Below are 7767 nucleotides of genomic sequence, written 5' to 3' on the forward strand. Positions count from 1 at the left end.
CCCTTTCAAAAATCGGGTTAGTTTTTCTATTAAACCGAAAAATGTTAATTTGTCCCAAATAAGAAATTTTCGGGCCTGTCCCAAATTAGGTACTTTACCCTATCAATTTTCCTTGAGGACACATTGGGCACTGATAAATGGTTAAAAACGTGAGTTAATTTAATACTTTTAAATAAAAATTTAAATAAATAGCGTTTATTTGCTAAGTTTTTAAATATTTTCATTACTGTTTAAAAATACTTTAAACTCGATATCTTTTTTTATATTGTTTGAAAAAAACAAACAAATTACACCACAAAATCATTACGTTTTTACCAGTAGGTGGTCAAATTTTCATGCAAATCTGTGATTTGGTCGCGCAAGGCATTGGTCGATTTCGCTTGGATTGACCCATTTCATGGTGGAATCATTCCAATTTTAAAAGCATTTGGAAATTCATCACAAATCACTCGAGTCACTGTCCCTATCCCATTTTCTTTATTTCAATTTTCAAGTAATGATACATATTGCCCGAACCTTCTAGTTCTTAACCTAATTGAAAATGTGTTACAAACCGATAGACCTTGGGCTTAGAGTAAGCCTCAAGTATTGATGCAACTGGAAAAGTTGCAATTTTCAGGTAACAATGTCAGTCGCGAACATTTGATGTATTTGTTGTCTCCGCCTTTGTTGTTGCCTGTTGGACATAGAAATTGTAGGTTATTCCACGTTCAACGATGAAAAGGTTGTGGAAATTTGAAATTTATGTAATCTTGAAAAGTTAAACATTAGACGATACCATGGTGGGACCAAGAAGGGAATCGATGTATTTACGAATGCTCAAAACCCTCTTAAAGAGATCAAGCTTTGTTTTTGTAGTAGCATATCGGAAAGTGATATTTAAAATTGGGAGAAGCAAGCTAAAGAGAACAATTGAGAATTATCCTTGAGAAGAGGTCTATATATTAGTCCGGTCGGGCTAGCCCAAAGTGTATTTTGAACCCCAAAAAATTGTCATAAGTTTTTTTTCATGAGCTTTGTTTATATGCCTTTTTGTATGCCCTGTTAAAAAGCTCCCGAAAAATATTCATATTTAGTGTACTTATTTTAATTTTGAAAATATGCGTGTTTTTGTAATTTGATTAAAAGTATTAAAATAGAAGAAAATATTAATTTTGAAAAAATAACTTTGTTATTTATTCCCTCATTCATACTCAGGATAAATTTTGTTCACATAACTTAAAAAGTTTACAATTCACAGCCACTTTTAGCTGGTCACCATCTTTTTCCCCCTTAAAAACGCGTCCGTGTTTTACACGGCTCTTATGGAAAAATCATGAAAACGAAAATCGTTGCGGATAGTGAACTAGAGTTCGCTCCTCATCCGTTAAGGTCTCATTTAAATTGGCGGCTTATCCTTTACCACCCCAATAAATGATTCCCGGGAGCTAGTTTTACTTTTCAAGTTATTTCATAAAATTTAAACCCGATTTTCCCAAAATTTTCTTTCCATACTTTCTATTTTACGCCACACCCGCAGTGAGCCCTGTGGCGGACTTTTTTGTTTACATTCATCACACTTCAAAAGTCAATGTATTCTGCTCTAAGAAACATCAATTGTGTAAAACCTAATTACGTTAAAAAAATATAAAAATAACGTCTTCAAAAATAGAAGCAGATATCTTTAAATGTGTCATATGCAATTTGAGTGATTGTGAAGAAAATTTGACCAAGTTGACCAAGAAAGGATGTGATTCTCTCAAAAGTTCAGGTGAAGCAAGAGGAAAATTTAAAATTAAATAATTGCGGTGAATCCTTTGTTCATGGCGATTGCCGAACTTCGTAAGTAAGCATAAAATAGCTCAATTTAAAAAGCAACAACAATCAGCAACTACAACAACAGATTGTGATAGTGATCGGTCAAGGATAACTTCAAATCAACATTGTATTTTTGCGGATTCAAACTTAGCTTAAATAAAGGAAAAGAAAACATTTGTGTGATTAAATCAACGGCAGTTCCAGAAAAAATAGTAAAGATTTGCCATGAGAGGAATGAAGAATGGGCTACAGAAGCGTTGAGTAAAATGGAAGGAATAGTAGACTGTCTTGCAACTGGAATGAAATACCACATAAATGGCAGTATTAATTTTCGTAAAAAAAAACAAAAAAAAACACTTATTTATACTTCAATCAGTGTTGAGCATGGAAAAGGAATCAAAAGAAAAAGTGTTGAACATCCAGTGAATGAAGAATTATTGTCAGCGTTTAATAAGACACTTCAGTTAAACGAAGTAAACGAAAAAGAATTATTTACAATTAGTGAAATGTGCAAAACCATGACATCATTTTGTGGAGAATCATATTCAAAGGTTTACATGAAGCAAAATGGAATCACAAGAGTAGGCGAGGAAGACTTAATAAATTTTTTCAAGTTCCATACGACATATTGTTGAAACACTTTATAGTCAACAATGTCCAGCAAAATTCAAAGAAAAAAAAATTTGAATACTAAAAACCAGCAGCCAAAATAATGTTAAATGATATTGGAAAAATAGAAACAAACAAAGACCAATACGATATTTTGGGAAAACTAAGTTCATATGAAGAAGTTCTATGCTTTGTTCCAGTTTCACTGAAAATATTCTGTTCGACGCTAATTACTTCCCAGACAAATATTATAAAAAATTCCCTCAGTAGCTCAGTCACTAATGCAGCTTTCCTTTCCTAGAAAAATTACATGTCCTTCACAGGTAATCATTTTAATATTCCAAAATGTCATTGAACGATGTATAACATTTATGTATTTTTAATTTCAATTTGACTTCAGCTTGGCCTTGCAGTACAACTCCATTACTTGTATTCTTCTAAAAATCTCATCAATATTCTTTATCAACATGGATTTTGTTCTTCATATGATGAAGTGCTAACTGCTAATGTTTGAATGATGTGCAGCAGTTACTACCAACACAGAATTGAACATTCAGCCAAATTCCGTTGTTCAATACGTGGCTGACAACGCAGATCATAATTGATGGAAAGGGTACTTTTCACGTTATGGGAATAATTGCAGCCATAACACCCTCGCCACCAAAAAACATTGTTGTGTAGCAAGAAGAAAGGTAGAATGAATAAAAATTTTTAATTTATCTTGGTTAAACTAATAATAATACGTATTTCTTAAATTATGATAGGTGACAGACGAGGAATTGCTCAATCATGGCCAAATAAAAATCCATAGCCACGATATTAATCAGAATATTTTATCCAAAATCACTTATCAGAAGCTTTTACCGTTATCAACTAAGGATGCTACGGCGAATCTAGATCTTTCTTGGATGTCTTCCTGTTTGTTTAGACTACCAAGACCTGGTTGGCAAGGTTATATGCAATACATAATGGAAACAAAAAAACATCCCGGAATATCCGAAGTTGTGTTTCTACCCTTAATCGAGTTATCAGCAAGTAGTGATTCCTGTGTGTTTTCCACTTTAATTTTTTTAGCTGAGCAAGCTATCCGTTATTACGACTCCAATTGTTACATTCAATCAACCACTATATTGGAAGGCAATGATGATAATTGCAAATTCAGATTACTCAAGTCCTAATCGGCAGATTGTATTGAAACTTGGTGGCTTTCACACACTCATGAGTTTTATAGGTTATCTTGGACAACTCATGGAAGGACTAGGGCTGCAAGATTTACTTAATCTGGTTTACGCTACAAATACCGTACCACACATGTTATCTGGAATGGCAATATCAAGAGCTATCAGAGGACTATTTTTAGTGGAAAGTGCTGTAATGTTCGTATTGATCAATACAGATATTCAACTGGTAAATTCTAGTAAACTGTGATTTTAAAAACAATTTATTTTTCATGTGTACTGACTATAGCATTCTATTTTGCAGGATCACCCTGAACCAACAATCGTTGAAAACGAAGTAATAGCAGATTCAGAAAAGTCATATTAGTCTTCTATAATCTGCTCCCCGTCCAATGTCGTGTTCTTCCTCGCGCTCTCAGCGCCTCGCTTCTTCTTGCTCAAAGTCGGTCGCTCGTCCGAGCCGTCGTTCTCTTTCTCTTCCAGACCTGCTTGCAGCATTCTCGGAGGATCGTATCGGCATTTCTTACCGAATACTTCGATGTCGTCTTCCATCAGGTCTGTGCCCGTAGCGTTAAGGGCGATTGAATTATTCAACAACTACAGAAGCGCCCAACTCAACAGGGATTGTTTCCTATGCTTGATAACTATCTAAATTATAATGGTCTAATAAAAATATGTTGAAATGTAGCATAAAAAACTTTCGATTTTATTCACTCAAATTTATCACAAAACACATTTTATCATCTCACGACAATTTTTTACAAACTGAAACATGTTTGTAAAAAGACAGTAAATTTAATTACTTTTAAAACTTGTTCAGACTTGAAACCATCAATTACCAAAGGTATTGAACGTTCACATTCCATGGTCATGAAACAAACAATTTCTTTGTTTACGAAGTTTCTGTAGCTAACTTCTTTGATCTTTCCCCGTACAAATTGTAATCAGGCATGAATCCACTTTCACGACGCTGCTTGCTCGCCTTCTTCCAGGAATTAAACCAGTCTATGTAGGGACTTGTCTAATTTGGTCTTGCAGGTCTGTGCCTTCGTTCAAAAAATGAAATCATGTCCCTTTTGCATCACAGTAGGTTGAAAGGGGTTTGGTGGTGCCCGACAATTGCACCACCAAGAAACATTTCCTGATTTCAGCTTTCGTTTAATTACAAATAAGATCTCCCTTTTCCGTCAAACAGCGTTGGGGTACCCCTTTATAAGTTAGGAGATAAATTAGTTTTGAACACTACATAGACATTTTAAACATAGACATACTTAATTGCAGATTCGTAATTATTAATTACATGAATTGCGTCATGTAAATTAATAGAATTACTATTACTGGTAAAAATGGTTAATAAATGTAGCATTAAAAACTTTCAATTTTATTCATTCAAATTTATCACGAAACATATTTTATCATCTCACGACAATTGTTTACAAACTGAAACAACATGTTTTTAAAAAGACAGTAAATTTAAATACTTTTCAAGCTTGTTCAGATTTGAAACCATCTATTACCAAAGGTATCAAACGTTCACATTCCATGGTCATGAAACAAACCAATTACTATTACTGGTAATAATTATTAATAAATGTAGCATAAAAAACTTTCGATGTTATTTATTCAAATTTATCACAATACATATTTTATCATCTCACGACAATTGTTTACAAACTCAAACAACATGTTACGTATAGGATATCCATAGATGTTAAGAGTCAAATAAGGTCAACGAAAAACACACACAAAGAAAGAGCTTTATTCCTTTATCAACCGTCACGTTGACCTTCCCGTCGGATTTAGGTCACCTTGGATTCGAGGTCAACCTTGAAGGGTCAAAGAACTCGGGGCCCTCCAGGAAACAAACCGTTAATGTTCAATGCTATTCAGGTCTTTTTTTTTTAACTGCAGTTGTTTCACTGGTCCCTCGTTGTCTTTTACGTCCCTCCTTCGGAGCAATGTTACAAAAAAAAATATGTTTTTTGAAGGGTGTCAGAAATCTAATATTGTTTATTTCAAATCATTGAAATTAATTGAAACAGTTGAAATTTGAATAAAAATTTACTCATTATACAACGAACCTTTTTTTATTTATATCAAAATATTTTTCGACTTATGTTTTCAATTTTTCAGCAAATGGTTTGCAAGCTTCAGAAATGGACAAATCATATGTTGCTGGAGCAACTAAATTTGCCATTGCTACCATTACCGTTCCGCCAGTGCGAAACTCAGACTTTTTCCAAATCATCCAATTTAAAGGTGAATCATTAGGAAAAACTTGTAATCTACCAATTTTTACTCTAGGACAATTGTAATCTGTTACTTCTATTTCTATAACTTGCATGCGGACGGACGGAGTTCTCCGTTCATGGCCATTCTACAATATTAGTACACCAACGTCCATCTAATGATTGCAGAGATTCAACTTGCACATATGGACCTATTCCTTGATTCTCATTTTCTGGCCACATTTTCCCAATATGCAACGATTTTCCTTCACTAGGAATATGGATATCTCCGTGGAAATCTTTTTGTATTTCTTCCAACTGTGAATTCATATCAGAAAATCCTAAATAATCTCCCTGAAATTGAAATTCATCGTCATCAGTAACACAGCTAGTTCCGATTACTGGAACTAACGATTCATTAACAACATACAACTCGCTGTATTGTACAGGAGACGAAACATCATCACCATTTCTATACTATAACATGATGACTTGTATTGTTCCAGTTTCCCATGTTATTTCATAATCAAATGGCTTTGTATGTTGCCATCCACCAGAGGTATATTTTGAATATGCACTATACAGTACCCACCAAACTATTAGGTACACCCCCCTTTTTTTAGTGCATTCTTATGGCACTACGTGTCTTGAAAAAATGCAATAACTCTTGAACCACTTGGGCTAGATTTTTTTCCTTTTGGCCCTGAGTAGATCTAATGAAGATCTACATTTTTTATACACATGAAGTCGTCGTAGGATTAACCCCCACGGCGCTACGGTATCGTTCACTTTATTAGGTACACCCCGTTTTCCCCCATATGCGCCGTGTTAAATACGGCGTTTTCAAAAATATATAAAAAATACTAAAAATAAAGGAAAAATCGTGTTCTTTGTGCCAAAAGATGCACAATTTTTCACTCTATCCTAATCCAAAGTTTGATTCACAGTCCAACCAACTAAAGGAACCCTTCCCTATACCCCAAAGTTTCCCCCCTCAACATTTTTGCGGCAAAATCTTAACTTGCGCTGTCGCCACCAGAGGCACTGCAAGATACGGGCTGTTGCTACCAGCCGCCAGCTCTCACTGAATATGGTTTGGGGTAGAATCATGTTACCTCGCCTCTTCGGCGGGAAGAAATTGAAAGAATCAATGTCATTAAACAGGAAAATTCTCTTTGTTCATTAAAGAATATCTTGCCTAACCCCCAAGAAAATGACTACATTGTTTCCGATTGTTTCTTTTACCCGCGATTTTATCGAGTCTTCATTTATTCTCAAGTTACAAGTTGTGGTGATCACGCCATCCTGAATTCCTGTCCAAAGGTAAAAATGGGGAGAGAGAGTGATTTGACTGTGATGGAAAAAACTAAAATTGTGACACTTAGACAGGAAGGTGCTTCGTTACGTAAAATTTCTCTTGTTCTAGGCCGTAGTGTAAACGCAGTAAAGCAGGCCATCAATATATTTAATGAGACAGAATGCATAGGAAAAAGAGAAAGGAAGACTTCTTCCAAACCTAAAATTTCCGATGCATCTGGTAGATATTTGCAATTATTGTCAAAACGAGATCGTAGAAAAACTTTGCCTCTTCTTACTCAAGAAGTAAGCTCCGCCGTAGGTACCCCAGTTTCAATGTCTACTGTGCGTCGATCCCTACAAAGTTTTGATATGAACGGCCGAGTTGCGTGCAAAAAACCTCTTCTCAGAAAAGCTAATATTCGAAAACGCCTAAAATTTGCTCAAGAACATGTAAATTGGACTGTAGAACAGTGGAATCGAGTTTTGTTTACTGATGAAACTAAAGTAGAAGTCTTTGGAACACATCGACGCATATTTGTCAGGAGAAAAGCCGGCGAAAGATATAGGAATGAGTGCCTTGTACCAACTGTGAAATTTGGAGGGGGTTCGGTAATGTGTTGGGGGGCAATTTGTGCTAAAGGAGCTTTACCACTGCA

Source organism: Daphnia pulicaria, chromosome 8 (assembly GCF_021234035.1).
Source record: "Daphnia pulicaria isolate SC F1-1A chromosome 8, SC_F0-13Bv2, whole genome shotgun sequence".
Lineage (NCBI taxonomy): Eukaryota > Metazoa > Arthropoda > Branchiopoda > Diplostraca > Daphniidae > Daphnia > Daphnia pulicaria.